The following is an 18,421-nucleotide window of genomic DNA, read 5'->3' as shown; positions in this document are numbered from 1 at the left end:
GATGGGGTGGGAATAAGCCCCAAGATTTCCCATGGAGTGGATTGAGTAGCTGGGTTGTACTGGATGCAAAGGATTAGGGAGAGGCAAGGTAAGCCTTGGAGCCCCAGAAAGAGGCTGTCAGCCCCAGAAAGAGGCTGGTGGGTGTTGCAGGACCAGGGAAGCAGAGAGAGGTGAGGGCGGGGCCGGGTCCAGAGGCAGTACTCCTGGGGCCCAAGGAAGGCACCAAGCCGGTCCGGGTGAAGAGGGTCAGGAAGCAGCACTGGCTCCCCAGGTGTCTGGGGCCCCAAGACTAGGAATGGCACAGGGCCCAAGCTTGGAGTAGAGAACAGCAGGGGAGATGGAAGGGTGAGCACGGTTGGGGGATTCAAGGCCCGGAGGGCTGCGCGCTAGACTTATCCCAAGAGAGACCTGAGGGCAGGAGAGTGGGCCAGGAGAATTAGCCAGTGGTGCAGGTCCGGGAAGCAGGGACAGGTGAGGGACAGGCCAGGTCCCGCAGAAGCAGTGCTCCTGGCGCCCAAGGAAGGCACCAAGCTGGCCCCAAGAGAGTCCTGAGGGCAGGACCTTTAAATTTTTTTTATTTTATGTGTAAGAGGGCATCAGATCCCCTGGAAATGGAGTTACAGGCAGTTGTTAGCTGCTATGTGGGTGCTAGGATTTGAACTCAGGTCCTCTGCAAGAATAGCCAGTGCTCTTAGAGGTTGAGCATTCTCTCTATCCTCAAATGTAAATATTTTTAACTCGCCAATAAAGAGGCACAACCTTGCTGACTGGATGAAAAAACAAAAAACAAGACAAAACTAGACATAGGGACTGAAGAGATAGCTCATCCATTAAGAGCACTATGTGCTCTTGTAGAGGACCCAGATTCAGTTACCAGCACCCACATGGTGGCTAACAACTGTCCACAACTCCAGTTCTAGGGATCCAATGCCCTCTTCTAACCTTCATGGGCATTGCATGACAAATGTGTACTTCCATGCATGCAGGCAATACACCCATATACGTAAAGTAAAAATAATAAATAAAATATTTTAAAATAGTGGAAGTAACTGCCAGTGGTCTCCAATAAACAAATCTCACTGATAAAGACACCCAAAGATTGGGCGTCAAAGGATGTAAATCCATTTATCAAGCAACATGAAGCTATAAACAAAGCAAAGAAAAATGAGAGTAAATTACATGTCCTGGTTAGTTTTATTGTGGGAGGGTACAGGTCACTGTGGGTGGTGCCATCTTTAGGTAGGTGGGCCTGGGCTGTATAAGAAAGGTGGCTGAGCCAGTTAGGGGAAGTGAGCCAATAAGCAGCATTCCTCCATGGTTTCTGTTTCAGATTCCTCTCTTGAGTTCCTGCCATAACTTCCCTGGATGATGGACTGTGATCTGTAAGATGAAATAAACCCTCTCCTCCTCAAGTTGCTGTTGGTCATGGTGTTTACCACAGCAACAGAGAGCAAACTAGGACACTACACCATAGATCAAATGGATGTAACAAATATTTACAGAAAATCCCATCCAGCAGAAATGGAATACGTGTTTTTCTCAGCAGTCCCTGGAACCTCTGAAATAGACCACATTCTAGGTTACAAATCAGGTCTTAATAAACACCAAAAGAAATCAAAATAGTAATTTCATGTATCTCATCAGATTATAGAAATCAATAACAAAAGAAACTACAGAAACTATACAAAAATATGGATACTGAACAGTATACCCTTGAATGAATAGTGGGTCATTTAAGTAATTAAAATATTCCTAGAATCCAATGAACCTGAAGCACAACTTATCAGAATCCTTTGTATATAGTTAATGTAATTCTAAGAGTAAGCTTTATAACTGTGATTGCTTACATAAAACAAAATGAAACAGAGATCTCAAATAAATAATGATGTAACTCATGACTTTGGAAAATTAAGAACAAGCCAGGCCCCAAAGCAGCAGTTAACAACTAACAATAAAGACCAGGACAGAAATTAATGAAATAGAGAATGAAAGAAAAAACAGTACATAGATTGACCAAATAAAAAGTAAGCTCATTAAAAAGATAAACAAGATTTCCAAACCCCTAATAAAACTGATCAAATTAAGCCTCAAAAATAAAATAAAATAAATATTTCAATAAAAATTGGAGATGAGGAGGCTGGAGAGATGGCTCAGCGGTTAAGAACACTGACCGTTCTTGCAGAAGACCCAGGTTTGAATCCAGACCCACATGGTAGCTAACAACTGTCCATAACTCCAGTTCCAAGGGATCCGACAGCCTCTTCTCACCTCCGTGGGCATTACACAACATGGGTGCACTTACCTACATGCAGACAATACATTCATACACATAAAATAAAATAAAAATAATAAATAAAATATTTAACTCCCCCAAAACTGGAGATGAAAAAGGGGAGCAGTTACAACAGATTCACTCCAGAGGATCATTAAGGAATACTTAAAAAACTTGTATCATCTTGCTGCAGTTTGAATAAGTGTCCCCTGTAGGCTCAGGTATTTGAACACGTGGTCTGGGGAGGTATGACTTTGCTGGAGGAAGCGCATTACTGGGGGCAGGCTTTGGAGTTCATAGCCTTGCCCTACTTCCAGTTTCTTTTTCTACTTCCTGTGCCTTCTGGAAGATGTGAGCTCTCAGCTTCCTACTCCAGCTGCCTCCTGCCGTGCCTCCCCAGCCATGATGGACTCTTAGCCCTCTGGAGCTGTAAGGCAAATAAAATCTTAAGTTGCTTTGGTCATGGTGTTTTATCATAACAGCAGAAAAGTAACAAATATACCCCCATAAACTGGAAAATTTATAAGAAATGGATACATTCCTAGGCATATATGATCTACCAACATTAGATTATGAAGACATAAACAACTTAAGCAGATCTTTAACAAGCAATGAGATTTAAGCAGCAATAAAATATCTTCCCACAAAGAAACCTCCAGGACTAGGTGATTCACTGCTGAATTATATTAAGAGGTAACATCGACACTTCTTAAACTGTTCCACAGAACAGAAAAGGAAGGAAGAATACTACAAAACTCATTCTAAAATACTAGATAAGAGTATAGCAAGCATAGAAAACAATAGACCTTCTTGATGAATATTCTCAGTAAATTCTTGCAATATCCAACAACACATTAAGAAGATCCTATACCTTGTCCCTGGAATTCAAATTTTGTTCAACATATATGCCAATCAGTAAATGTAATAAATGCATCAATAGGCTTAAGAACAGAATTCACATGATCATCCTAATACATGCAGAAGAGGCCTTTGACATAGTTCAGCATGATGCTATGATAAAAGATGAGAAAAAACCGGACAATACCTCAAAATAATAAGGGCTATGTACAACACATGTATAGATTATATTATATGAAATAGAGAAAAACTGAAATCATTCCTCTAAAATCAAAACGAGGCAGTGGCAGCTACTCTCATCATTAATAAGAAACACAATGCTAAAAGTCTTAGCTAGAGCAATAAAAGAGGAGAAAGAAATACAAGAGGTAGAAAGGAAGAAGTCCAAGTATTCCTATTTGTAGACAACATGATTCTATAGTTCAAAGACCCTGATTACTCTCCCAGAAGACTGTTAGATCTGATAAACATGTTCATCAGAGTAACAGGATTCAAAATTAAGACATACAAATATGTAGCCTTTCTTTGTAATGATAATGAAATTGCCAAGAAAGAAATCAGTGGTTAAGCACACTGACTGTTCTTACAGAGAACCTTGATTCAGTTCCCAGCACCACTGGTGTGGTGGCTAACAACAGTCTATAACGCCAAAAAAGAAAAAAAAATCAGAGAAAAACTCTACAACAAATGATGGAAAAACTGGATTTCCGCCTTTAGAAGAATGAAAATAAATCTATATCTCTCACCTCGAATGAAAACAAATTCAACCGGATTAAACATTTGAATGTAAGACTCCAAACTTTGAAATTGCTAGAGGAAAGCATAGATAAAACACTTTAAGATATTGGTATAGGAAAGACATTTATGGAAAAGACTCCAGTGACACAAAAATAACTGTAAGAATTGATACATTGATTACATGAAATTCTAAAGTTTCTTCACAGTGTAGGAAACTACCAGCAGAGCAAAGAGACAGTATACAAAGAGGAAAAAAATCTTTACCATCTACATATCAGATACAGATAGAGGATAACATCTAGAAATATATAAAGAACTGGAAAAATTAAACACTCCCAAGACAAATCATCCAGTCAATAAGTGGACTAATGAACTGAACAGTTCTCTTTTTAAAATTTTATTTATTACTTATAAATTAAATTAAAAATTTTTTATTTTATGTGTATGAGTGCCTTGGCCACATATACGTAAGTGCTCCCATGTCATGCAATTCCCATGTAGGCCAGAAGAAGGAGTCAGATCCCCTGGAACTGGAGATACAGATGGTTGTCAGCCACCATGTGGGTGCTGGAAACCCAACCCAGGTCCTCTGTGAGAGCAGATAGTGTTCTTACCTACTAAGCCATCTCTCCAGCTCCTGAACAGACAGTTCTTAAAAGAAGAAACATGAGTGGCCAATAGGTATTTGAAAGTATTCAGCATCCTTAGTCATCAGGGAAACGAAAATTAAAACTGTTGAGATCCCATCTCTCTCCAGTTGGAATGGCTATCATCAAGAAAACATTACAAAAAAAACAAAAATAAATAAAAATAAACTTAAAAAGGCAAATGATGCTGGGGAGGATATGGGAGAAGGGGAACACTTCATATACTTTTGAGAGAATGTAAACTTGTGTAGCCACCATGGAAGAAAAAACTAAAAGCAGAACTACCAGGCGACCCACCTATACCACCCTTCAACTCTATACCTGAAAAACTTTAATTCAGCATACTATAGACATAGCTTTATATTCATGTTTATTGCTACCATAGTCACAGTGGCTAAAAAATAGAACCAGCCTAGATTTCATCAATAGATGAATGGATAAAGTGTGATATATATATACAATGGATGCACAACAGAATTTCATTCAGCTTTAAAGAACAATGAAATCATGATATTTTCAGGAAAATGGATGCAATCTGAGGTTATTATAATGGGGAAAAACACAAACTCAAAAAGGCAAATATCACATATTTTCTCTCATATGCTGATTATACGTGCATGTGCATATATATGTATAATTTTCTCTCTCTCTCTCTCTCTCACTCTCTCTCTCTCTCTCTCTCTTCTCTCTCTCTCTCTCTGTGGTATGTGTGCATGAGCACAGAGCATCTTGTGGGGCATTGATGGCTCTTGCTAAAGAACCAGCAGAAGTCTCCCGTACCTTTGTAACTCAGCACTGTAACATTCATTTCCTTAAAATTTAGGGCTAGATAAAAAATAGCCCTTTGAAAATATAATTCCAGAATCTTCTTGCTCTTGCTTAGGGAATTGAAATAAAGATGTTGGTTCATTTCAGCTGTTATAAATCAGGTCTGCAGAGACCAGGGCTCTGGCATGACTCTCCAGTGATCTTTGACAAGTCATTGGCCTCACCTGTCAGATCCCACAGTATCTTCCAGCCATTAAAGCCTTCTAAGAATGCCTTCCAGAAATTTCTGTCTCTTTCCTCAACTCTCATTGCACTCTCTCTTGCATTTTTTAATGGCTCTTAAGTCTTCCTACTGTGGCCCTTGAATTAACCATATCCTCTTCTTAGTTACATGTAGTTTGTAAAAGTAATGGACAAGCAAAACTGGTTTCTTGTAGATCTTAGGAAAACGTTTTTCTGTGTTAAGTTCTCAGTTACTGTGAATCAGTGATCTCAGGGGTTTGAAATTAAGATTTGATCCCTTTCAGGGCTGGAGAGATGGCTCTGTGGTTAAGAGCACTGGCTGTTCTTGCAGAAGACCTGGGTTCGAATCCCAGCACCCACATGGTGGCTAACAACTGTCCATAACTCCAGTTCCATGGGATCTGACGCCCTCTTCTGACCTCCGCAGGCATTGCACAACACAGGTGCACTTTCATACATGTAGGCATAACACACACATAAAATAAGGAAATAATAATAGAAAAAGATTTGATCACTTTCGTGGTTGGTTAGTGATTCTCATCCAGGGATTCCTGGAGTATATGGATCTGTTTAGTAGTAGTGGCTGAAGGAGGTATTAAATAGAATTTATCTGGTTGTAAACGACAAAAGCCCAACTGAAATTGCCTTCATATAAATAAAGGGAAAAAGAAATGGAGATGGAGTGGATGCATATTTCGGGGGACAGAACCAGCTTCAGTCCTGACAGTCCAAGCTCTGGAGTTGCTGTTGGTCTCTGCCTTCCCTGTAGGCTTGCTGCTGGGGCCCACCTCCTCAAGGAAGCAATGTGGCTGGCCACAAACTCAGGTGAAATGAATGATTATTTCTTTTCTAATTTTTCAAAAGAGCATTATGTTTATCTATCAAAGATCATTATTGATTGACGATCCTTACAGCCAAAAGGGAACTATACTCTGACTGGCCTTGTCCTCATGGCCATTAATGAAGCTGGGTGAGTGATGGGACTGAGGGCAAGGTGATGTTTCTGATAGGAAAAGTGGAAAATGCCACCGTTTTTGGTGCTCAAGGCAAAATCAGTGGAGCATGAATTCAAAATATTTTCAGTATTTCCAAAGTCTAATAGAACCCCAACACATTGATGTTAAAGTCCTAATAGAAACAGTGTATGATGGGCCCTATTGATGTTAAAGTTCTAATAGAAATACCCTATGTGATCAACCATATTGATGTTAAATTTCAAATAGAAATGGCCAGAATGTTATGATGGGCCACATTGATGTTAAAGTTCTGTAAGCTTAAAAAAAAAAAAAAAAAAAAACGCCACATTTCTTTGCTTAGTCTGAAATAATATTAACCCAGTGTCCTAGTTTGTTCTTCACTGTTGTGACAAAATACCCTGACCACTACCAACTTAGGAAGGAAAATGTTTATTTAGCTTACATATCCCAGGTCACAGTTCATCCAGGAGCCCAAGGTAGGAACTCAGGGCAGGAACCTGAAGGTAGGAGCTGGAGCACAGGCCATGGAGGAATGCTGCTTACTGGCTTGCTCTCCTGGCCTCTGCTCCGCCCGCTTTCTTAGGCAACACAGGCCCACCTGCCCAGGAGTGGCACCACCCACAGTGGGCTGGGCCCTCCCACATCACTCAACAATCAAGAAGATGCCCCACAGACATGGCCACAGGCCATTTCAATGGAGGCAATTCCCCAATTGAGGCTCCCTCAACCCAGGTGTGTCAAGTTGACACCAAAGCTATCCAGCACACCCAGTTTGAGACCATTAAATTTCTCTTGCTGACCAGAAGCACTTTTCCTCATAAAGGATAGAAAGAGAAATTAACTTCTTGCTGATGCCATTTTAACAGGGTTGATTCATTATAATTTTGATATATATGAAAATTTTCCTTAAAGTATATATCATGACATATCAACATATCATCATAATTTCACCTGAAATTAGAGGGCTCATACATATGCCAGTCAATGGAAGTTGAGAAAACTTGATTTGGCTGTTAGCCTGTGGGCATTCCTGCCCTATACCACCAGCTGCCTTTGGCCAATAAGCACTCTACAAGTACTTTGAGAATTTGTGGTTTTCCCTTGGTAGACACCTCTTTCTGCCACATATTTTGTGGCTTGGTCAACAGCTTTTCCTTCTCACCTCATAAAGGGTATAGAAGCAAAAGTAGTATTTGAAGAAGCAAAAAGGTGACTGATTGACTGAAGCTTAAAACACAATGCTCAAGAGACTTCAAAGAGAGACTCCAGAGTGAAGATGTAGAAATTAGGTATTTGTGGAAGTCTTGAACTTGGGGAAGGGCCACAGCAAAGAAGGATGGACAATATAGGTAGGGGGAGCTGTTGCCAGGACAAGTTGTAGTTTGGGGGAATTGGAATGAACCAGATTTATTTCCTGGAGGAAACAGATGCATCATGAATGTGATTAGTAGCAGGCCAAGCTACAGCAGCTGGCTCTCCAGTTTCCAGGATTTGCAAATGTTGAAGAAGAATTTTGTAACTGCCACATATAATTATTAAAACACTTTAAGGAAACACACCTCTGCGTGTGTCCCTAATCTTTAAGGAGCTCACTTTCTTTTCAGGGTTTGTTTCTTCTGTGTAATCAATCTAATTAACCTAGAACATCCTCCTGTCAGATAGGCTTGAGGGAGAAGATGTGATAGGCTTCAGGTCTGTGAAGGGAACACGTTGCATAGAACCATGCCACCCCCCGCCCCCCAGACATTCCTGCTAAGGACAGGCAATGAGCTGTGGCGGTCCCACTTAGGGATAGACACTGATTGTGTTCTGGGCTTGTTGAAGAAAACAAGTCACAGTCAGCACACTGTGGGTGGTGTGCAGCATGGAACCAGCTGGGGGCCCTCAGCCACTCACAGTTCACAGTTCTGTGTGAATGAACTGTGCTTGAGTCAAATGTATCTGTAAGTATATGGCCTATTTGAACTACCAAGGCAACCTAGAGGCAAGGGACAGGCAGTTCTCAAAGCTTCATTGCCTGGATCAGGAAGAAAACTCAGAGATGATCTTGGACCAGTATCTTCTCAGTAGTGGAGAAACTAAGACCCAAAGGACAGAGGAGGCTGTATCTAAGGCTGGCAGGATTTCAGTACCTTTGCTCCACTGTCTAGCTGTGTCAGGATGAGCTGGGAGTGCTTGTTAAAGTGCTGGTTTTGAGTGCTCTCCCATACTTAGGAAATCAGATGCTCTGTCAAGTATCTGTTAGCGCCCCTCATCCCCCCACCCCACCTCCGCCATGGTTTCTGGACACTCCAGTTCTAAGGATCACTGGCCAAAGCTGCTTCAGAATGGACTCTGCGGCACAGGTCCTGACTGTAGGCTCAGGTCTGTGCTTTGGCATCATGGTTGTTGGAACTTGAGACAGTGGAGATAGATCCAAGAAAGGCTGAACTGTGAGGAGTTGGGTTTTGTTTCTAACTCTTCCTACAACTTGAGGGGTCTTTTGCATCTTCTCAGACTGGGTGTAAATATAGGAACCTGCCATAGGATTCCTGCCAGCCATCAAGCACCATCACCTTTAAATGGACCTGTCTTGGCACACCTTTACACTCTAACCCCTAGCTGTGCACTTGGCAGTTGAAAAGTTTCATACATTCCCTTTCATTATTTCTTAATATCTCATCCTCCACTCACAGAGACTTCATGTAACTGATCACAGACTGGCATGCTTCCTTGTACCACCTTTTAAAACAACTTTTAAGTTACTGGGAACTGCAAGTGATTTTAACTATAGATAGAAAAATGAGACATTCATTCCTTGGCTTGCTTAAAATGACATAGTACTTTACTGAGAGTTGAAATAACGTTCGCTCTTGTTGTAAGTTGGCATGCACTTCTTCATGGGATGACTTCTTTAGCATTTCAAGATGATTCCTTTGGGATATCCAGGAATCCCAATATCACTAGAGGTCACTTGCTAGAAATTTTTTTAATTTTTAAAAAAATTTTTATTATTTTTATTTTCTGTGTATGAGTGTTTTGCCCACTTGTATATAAGTGCACCATGCGTGTGCAATGCCAGCAGAGGCAAGAAGGAAGTGTTGAAGTCCCTGGAACTGGAGCTACTTATGGTTGTTAGCTGTCATGTACGTGCTGGGAATCGAACCCAGATCTTCTGGAAGAACACCACATGCTCTTAACTGCTGAGCCGTCTCACCAACCTGAACTTAATTTTTTTCAACCACACACAGTTAATAAATACCAAAGTACGTATAAAAATGAACAAAAATATGATGGGTCTTTAGCAGTCTTTTTGCATGTATATTTCTACAGAGCATAAGACTTAGATTCAGGTCAGGGACTGAATGCTGCTGGTTCCACTCAAAGTATTCTGTATGAACTTGGATCAGCCACTTGACTTCTTTGGGCCTCAGGTTCCCCCTTCATAGAATAAGAGGATCAGACAGGTAATCTTTGTAGGCCTCTGAAAGCTTCAGGGCAAAGTACTAAGAGGTTATGAAATGTCATATTGTGTGGGAAGGAACAAACATATCATGACTTTGTTCCAACATAATCTGTTTCACATTTAGTATTGTTCAACCTATCATAGGTCCTTGATATGACTCACTTCCTGTCCTAAGTGGGTCTTCTCTGAGGTGTGGAACAGATCCTTCCTTCTGATATGGAGCCAGTGAAGGGGGTCAAGGCAGTGGGCCTCTGGGCAAATTCTACATGTTCTTTATCTGTGTCAAATTAAATCTAGTAATCAGCACACACACACACACACACACACACACACACACGCACACGCACACACACTTTCATTTAAGGACAATGCAGTTTAGATGTTCCTGAAAAGTGTGCCCATCAAATTCTTACAAATATAATGACATTTTAAGAACAGTGGAGCAGTAAATAATTGAAATGGAGAGCACTTCCTCCAGGGAGCCCCCCTTGACTGCTGCTGAATGCTGGTGTCTTCATTCATCTCCCTGTCCTCTGAATTCTGCTCTACTTTAAGAGGTGGAACCACACCAGTAAGTACAAAAATATACTCTTAAGCCACAGACTTGTAAAATGCTAGTGCCAGAAGAAAATTTGGAATAATCAGAGTTCTTCACCTTTAATGTCATTCCTTTAATTATTAATTTGTCTAACAAATAATTATGTATTAAGCATTGAACTAGGCAGAAGACAGAAATATTAAGGTATGAAAAGAAGAAGTAAACAGCATGTATGATAGATATCTGATTGGTTGATGGAATGCAAATTACTGCTCAGGAAGCATGGACTGTGCTAGGTAGGGTGGGCAGAGATGGTTTCTCTGAAAAGATGACATTTAAAATGGTATCTGAAGAATTAGAAGGATCTGGTCATGACAAATGTTCAGGAACAAAAAGAAGAAATCATTGGCAGAGACGCAATGGTGAGCAAAAGCAGGGATAATGTAAAGACTTCAAAATAGAGAGGGATTAAAAGAAGGCTCAAGGAGCAGGTGCCAGCCAGAAAGCAGACAGGAGATCAAGGATGGAATCAGGAGTGGCCATGAGCCCCCCATGTGGAGGAATGGGACTTCCATTGTGAGTTCAGTGGGAGGCCTTGGATTATCGATAGGAAGCAGGCAAGTAAATGATGTGATCTGCGTTCTTACAGGATCCCTCTGGCTGTCTCTCGTGAAGTGAATATGAGGAGCTGACCAGGGAAGCAGGAAACAAATGAACAGCACTCTAGGTGAGAGTTAATGGGCCTATTTTAGGTTGATGCACTTCTGGATGGAAAAGGAGATTGAGAATTAGAAAGGAATCAGGGGTGTTTCCCTATCTTTAAGCTGGTGAGCTTGGTGGAAGGAACTGTTAAGATGGAAATACTGGTGGAATATAATAGAGCTTAGAAGACATTTAAGAATCTTGTTTCGAAAGTAATAAATTTTATGTTCTTGATAGATTTTCAAATAGAGATTTTTGAGGACTCTAATCGATCTTAAAACACCCTCTGATGGTTGCAAAGGCATTAGCTTTATCTCCCGAACTAGATCAGGATTTCTGAAGGCAGTCATGGCTTATGTCTCATATTTCTTGTTCCCTTCCTGGGGCTCTGCGTCAGAGGGAAGTAGCATAATAGGACATTACCATGTCCTCAAGTTAGACAGGGTGTTAGAGCACTACACCGGCTCACAAGAGAGAATAGCTAGAACTTCAGACATGTAGGGAGTCAGTGGGTAAAGGAGCTTGTAATTTAGTCACGATGGGATCAGTTATACATAGTATTTGGAAAATTCTATGAACTAGAGATTTCTTTCCTTCAGGGATCCAACTTAGTGGCCTGTCACAATAAGACCTGGAGTCACTAACGCAAATCTCCTCACAGAGACAGAGATGGCATTACATGTAATTTGTCCTGGTCTAGAAACACTTCTCCCAATAAAATAGCAAAGCATGCTGATCCTAGCAAGGTTAAAACAGATGCCTGATTTTCATTGATTTTCACTGTGTTGTGACATTTAAATCTATCTGTTATCTATCTATCTATCTATCTATCTATCTATCTATCTATCTATCTATCTATCATCTATCTATCTATCATCTATCTATCTATCTATCTATCTATCATCTATCTATCATCTATCTATCTAATCTCTATCCACCCATCTCATCCATCCAGTATTACAAAACCTCTCTCATTTTTTTTCCATCAAAATTTTTAAAATGACTGAGAAGTCGTGATAGATATTTCCCTTGTGCTCATATGGTCTATTGCAGGATAAAACCAAACTTTTCCATCTACTCAAAGGTAGTGTATCATATTATTTAAATTTTTTGTCTTGGAGAATTTCACATGGGTGTTGTATTTAAAATGGCTGCACATCCATGTTTATCACAACACAATTCACAGTAGGCAAGTTGTGGAATCAGACTAGGAGCCCATCAACAGATGAACGAATGGATCAAGAAAATATGGCAGCTATATATATATGATGGAATTTATTCAACCATGAAGAACAAAATCATGCGGTTTTCAGGAACTGGACATCTTCATATTGAGTGAAATACACCAGACTCAGAAAGATAAATACTGTGTTTTCTTTCACATGTAGGATCTAGATTAAAAAAAAAAAATCCATGAAGGTATAAAGGGACTACTTGGGAAGAGGGAGGAGCCCAGCAGGATAGGGAAGTAAATATGTGCAAAGCATATTATATACATTTGTAAAAATGTCATGATGAATCCCGTTATTTTTTGTAATTAACATACATTAATAAACATTTAAAAATAAGATAAAACATTAATTCTCAAAGTTAAAGCAAAGCTCTAAGATATTAGATGCCATTGTCTAGATTTGCTAGATCATGAACTTTGTGAAGGGAAGTCAGAGATCTGAATTCTAATGAGAAGATTCCCAGCAACTAAATCCTGACTTAAATTTTTAAAAACTCATCTTGGTGTAAATAAAACACTTGTATAGGCTTCATTTTACCAAACAGCTACTGGTTTTCAACTTTATTTGAAGTTCTTATTCATGATCATCCATCCCTCTGGGGAAGGAAAGAAGAGACATCAACTCTCTTGCCAACCCTGGGATGTAGACATCACATCAAATTTACTAGAATAGAAAATAGTTTCTGGTGGTATATGCTATACCTCAGCTTGGGGCAACAGGTGCGCACCAGTTGTGTTTGTTTTTTTCCCACTTGACTAGAAGCTCCTACAAGGCAAGAGTTATCACTTTGCATGTTGGTGTCCTCCCAGTCCTGCAGCAGAATGGAGAGCAAACAGGAGATTGTTCTGGAAGGACCTTAGAGGCATCTTACCCAGTCTCTTGAGAAATGAATGTTTAAAGAAAAGTCACTTTGTCCCTGGCTTCAAGTGTGAACTAATGGAGAGCTGGGACTAAAACCCATGTCTGTCAGTGATAGGTTTTAATGAAGAGACTTGTGATGATCAGGAAATATTTGTTGTATTACTAAGTATACAAAAGAAATATAGAAGAATCAATGGTTGTATAAACAAGTAGATACAGCTTGACATTGCAGCTTGGGACTGCAGAGATGGCTCAGTGGTTAAGAGCACTGGCTGTTCTTGTAGGGGACTCGGGTTTGGTTTCCATCATCCACATGGTGGCTAACAACCATCCATAACTCCAGTTCCAGGGGATCAGAAGCTCTCTTCTGACCTCTGTGGGCATTGAATGACGTGGGTTCTCTTTAAGCATTCATTTCTTAAGAGCCTGGAAGTACAGCATATACCACCAGAAACTATTTTCTCACACTCACACACATACAGGCAAAACATTCATACACACAAAATAAAAATAATAAATAAAATATTTTTAAAAAATCATGTAAGTTACCATGTTTTCCATCATTGAGAAGAAAGGAGTGGATGAGTGCTCAGTAGGGACCTGGAAATGCAGGGGCAGGCAGACAGAAAGAAGCTAGATGAAGGACGTGGAAACACAGTTTAGGTAGGTCTGGTTTTCTACAGCAGAGTAGGGGAACTTTTGGTTATAGCAATCTATGATACTTTTCAAAATGATTAGAAGACTGTAAAAGTTCCCACCATGCTGGGCATGGTGGCACACACCTTTAGTCCCAGCACTTGGGGGGTAGAGGCAAGCAGATCTCTTTGAGTTCAAGGCCTGACCACGAACTCAGACCAGTGAGTTCCAAGCCAGTTGGAGCTTCAGGGAGACCTTGTCTCAAAAAGATCAAAAGGAAAAAAAAAAAAAAAAAAAAAAAACAGTTCCCAATACATGAACTTATTGATGTTTGATGAGATAAAAAGTGCTTTTATTTGACCATTATATACATATAGTAAGTTATTGTACTACCATAAAGATATACAAACATTGCCTGACTTTTAAAAGAATTAAGGAAAAAGAATCATGGGCATTCTAAGTTGGCTCTAGTTATCCCAACAACTAGAACCCTTCTTCTTCCCTTAGGCATGTCCCTTCTCCTTTCTAGTACTGGGTTTTCTTATCTGACTCTTGGTGATGTTTTAAACACCAATGGTCAACACTACTGTGTGGTATACCAGGCGTTTTGCTTCATATACTTTACAAGGATTCTTTATTTTCATAATGCTTACAATAGTTCTATGAAGTTTGTACTGTTTTTATCATTTCTAATTCATTCAAACTAATGTACAATAATGGAAGTAACTTGTCCAATGGCATACCAACTTGTGCATAATGGATGGGATTTGAATGGAAGCATTTTAAAATGGAATTATAATCATACAGAAGGTACTATGAAAAATAAAAGCAAGATATAACTGTCATCTGAGTAATTTTGGGACATTCAGTTCCTAAGACTCTTAGAAAGATTGCTACTCTAAGGTAAGTGACTATTTTCTGTATTTAACAACATAGGCTCTACTTGAGGCTTAGATTGAGGGCCATCAATTCATGAATTTAATTTCCAATCCAGTAACTTCTTTGGGTAACTTTCAGAACATCCTGTCAGTCTCTCTATATATACCAGGTGCTTGAACACATCAGAAGTTCTTTCAGTTCTGAAGTTTTGGTGTTTTCTGGAGATTTTAACAAGAAGGCTATATGCTTCAGGATGCTTTTCAGTTGCAAATGACAGAAGCCTAACTTAAACTAGCCTAAACTAGAGAGGTGATTTACTACCCTAAATTAAATGTTTAAGGAAATGTCTAATATTCAGAGGCCCAAATAACATCAGCTTTCCTCTCTGCAGCTCCCTCCACACATCAGCAGGATGACTGTCTGTGTAACTCATTCTACTAACCATGTAAACCCACTGGGGAAAAAAGCCATCTTTTCTGAGAGCAGAAAAGTCCCAAGGAGAAATTGGATTGATTCAACTTTGCCACCTTTCACCTTTCTTTGTGGTCAAGAATATGTGATGCCATGATGGCATAGACCCTGCACATCTACTTCTGTCTGTGGATTTTTGGGAAAGGTCTGTGTTAAACAAAATGCAGAGAACTGGCTTTCTGAAGAATGTCAGATTTCTATACACTGACAGGTAAAAATGGGCAGGGCTATCTGAACCTTAACATACATCAAGAAAGGGGTGGGTGCAGAGCGAGTAGAGCCAATAGACACCAACCACAATCAGCGTGACTGTCTTCTGCAAAGGAAGACTGGTAGACCAAGTGTCATGATTCTGGATCTTCAACTTAGAAGCACAAGCAGGATAAAATAAATCCTTTCTGTGTATGTCTTTTGTAATTTTTATTCTACCTTCAGAAACCTTTGGACTTAAATCTTGACACTGCCTAATGCCTTATAAGCACAGTTCCCTAAAGTGGTGATCAGTTCACAGGTAAGAAGTAAGGAAATAAATGATCATGCCTTGAGAAAAGTTTGCCAGAGTTGCATTAATTTATAAACAACCAACCAATTAAACAATATAGTAGTACCTCTGACTTAACTCAGTAGCTCCGGTTTGTACTGGGGAAGGTGGCGGGGCTCTTCACTTCTAGCGGGCACAGGTAGCCATTTTGCTGGTTAACCATGGGGAAAAGAAACAGAAGGCAGAATGAATGAAAGATTCTCCAGCAAGCTGTGATGATCAGACTTTCTCCAGCTGTGACGCCTGTGAGATTAAAGGACAGAATAGAGCTTGATCCCCACTCAAGAGCACTTAACAGTGTGTATGCTCACAGGTGGTTAGAATTGGAAGGATTTGGGGGCATTCCTTAATCCAATGCTTTACAGATAAGGAAAGTGAGATTTAGGGAGGACAAATGCTGAGGTCTAGATTATGCTACAAAGGAAGAGCTGAACCAGAACTCAAGCCTGATATTTCTTACGCCCCAAATGTCCATCACTGTGTGGTAAGTTCCCTTTGGTTTTGTACTCAAAGATTTTGTTAAAATTTTTTGAGTTACAGAAATTTTCCATTAGGAAATTGCATTTAATTTAAACTTTACAAGAAGTACAGAGAAAAGAAATAAGTAGCCATTTCAATACTTTAGAACCAATGCCCTGCAAAGAAAGAGAGGATAGCCTGCAGTTTCTCAAACCCAGAAAAATCAAACTATAATTTATGAGTCCTTGAAAGAGGTGAGAAGATATAAATTACGCTTACTTTCTTTACTTACGTTTGGTTAATACAAGGGGATTTGGGAATTAAAATTCTACCTGGATCTGGGTCTTGATGGGCAATTTTAGACAAGATACACTCTAGACTTTAATTTCCTCATTTTCAATTTAGTTCGTTGTTAAGACTTTGGCCACCCTTAGGCTTCAGAGATTCTAAAACCAGATCTATTCTGAGTGCCATAATGAAGGAAGGAATCTCGGTAGAGGGGCTCTGCATAAAACCTGCTGCATACGCAAGGCAAATGCCTCCCCTACTAACATGGCAAAAACGAGCACAGGCCCAGGGTCAAGATGCTTTGTTTCCCTTCATGCCTTGACCTTGAGGACAATTCTTTTACTTTCTCTAGGTCTTAAAATTAATCTAAAAAGAGAGCCACACCTGCTCATGTTTGCGTCAGAGAGCTATGGCAGAAGACAAAGGAAGTCGAAGTGCCTTGTCATATGCAGACTCAGGCAATATAGACTTAGTCCTTGATGACCAGAACAATGTAAAAAGAATATGTGGAGTCGCTCACAAGTGGCTAATATGACACTTTTTCACTGAATTTTCTTTTTCTCAAGATTTTGTTTCCTCTATAATAGTGCATGTTGAAGCAGTGCTCGATCAGATGTGTACACCCACCTTCCCGGAACAGTCCCATCAGTAACAGCCATCGTGGTATAATTGCTACTAATACAAATTTTTGTTCTTAAAGGAGTTTCTGTCTGGCAATAAATTAAACCGTTATCCTAAACATAAATCTCATTCTGTCTGAACTCTTCGTTTTATTTTTGGGAAATGACGACTCACAGAAGAAAAATGACTTCTAAATTCACTCCATCTGCCCAGAGCCCAGACTGGCAAACCCCTTCTCTTTGTACCTGGGAAGGAAGGAGAGGGGATAAAAGGAGAGAATGGCTCCTTTGTTTGCTATGAATTTCCTTGAAACAACTCCTCAGCAGGAGCCAGTGCCCCATCCAACTCTTGATTTCCTGGAAAGTGATCAGTGGTAGTGTGGGTACCACTGGCCATGATGGAGCTGAAGATTGAGTGAACATTACAGGAACCTGGAAAGGGGCATTTTTTTCCTTCTGTACCCAAGAGAATAAGCCGAGAGGGAGAAATACTGTATTAATAAATAGTGTTTCCTTGTTGTTGCTGCTGCTGTTTATAAAGAACCTTCAGAGCCAGGATCTTGATTGATTAAAGTTACTGCCTTTGAAAGTGAATGTTGGAGGCATCATCATTTCCGTTATCTAGCTGAGAAAACTCCAATTCCTTTCAGGCCATTGACTTGCTTTAGGCTTCCCATTAAATGTTAGAAGCAAGACTAAAGCTTAATCGCCTACCTCAGAGCTCAGCACTCCTTGTCACTTCCTGAAGAGTCTGCCCGTAGGCATTTTCAGCACACAACCCCCATGATAATAAGGTCTTTTTAGCATTCAAGATACAAAATCCTTTTGGGTGGAACCCAAGGCAGATCTACCTTCTCTCCTGAATGTGGCTGCGCAGTAAGGGCTGTAGAATTCAGTTCATGATCTGTTATAGACTGTTCTAAAGCTGTCATCTCTGAATAATGAGTATGTTGATGGAGAATAGTGTGCTTTATCAAGAAATAAGAGTTTTGCCTTCAAGACAGTTTTTGGGATTCTAGGGAATAAGGAACCATCTCATTGGAGAATTTAACTGGGCTGTGCTAGCAAATCATTAACCTAGTAACTTGTGAATCCTCATTTTAGAAGGATTTGTATTGTCAGAGATTGAAATTCTTTATTTGGGACTCAAGACATCCCAAAACCTTGAGAATCCAGCTTGACAAGATAATGTAGTTACTTCCCTCATGACAGTGGCCAGGAGTCAGGAACCCCAGGTAAGGTCTCA

General features: G+C 40.1%; 1 long non-coding RNA gene across 1 annotated transcript; it reads left to right on the top strand.

Moving 5' to 3' along the window:
• Nucleotides 1–6,191: 6,191 nt before the first annotated feature.
• Nucleotides 6,192–17,693, top strand: LOC115071467. Its single transcript, XR_003850554.1, has 3 exons — nt 6,192–6,351; nt 11,136–11,213; nt 15,188–17,693. It is a non-coding gene; the product is annotated as an uncharacterized LOC115071467 (long non-coding RNA).
• Nucleotides 17,694–18,421: the final 728 nt, after the last annotated feature.

Source organism: Nannospalax galili, unplaced genomic scaffold (genome assembly GCF_000622305.1).
Source record: "Nannospalax galili isolate Female #2095 unplaced genomic scaffold, S.galili_v1.0 scaffold559, whole genome shotgun sequence".
NCBI lineage: Eukaryota > Metazoa > Chordata > Mammalia > Rodentia > Spalacidae > Nannospalax > Nannospalax galili.
This window is presented reverse-complemented; position numbering and strand designations above follow the sequence as displayed.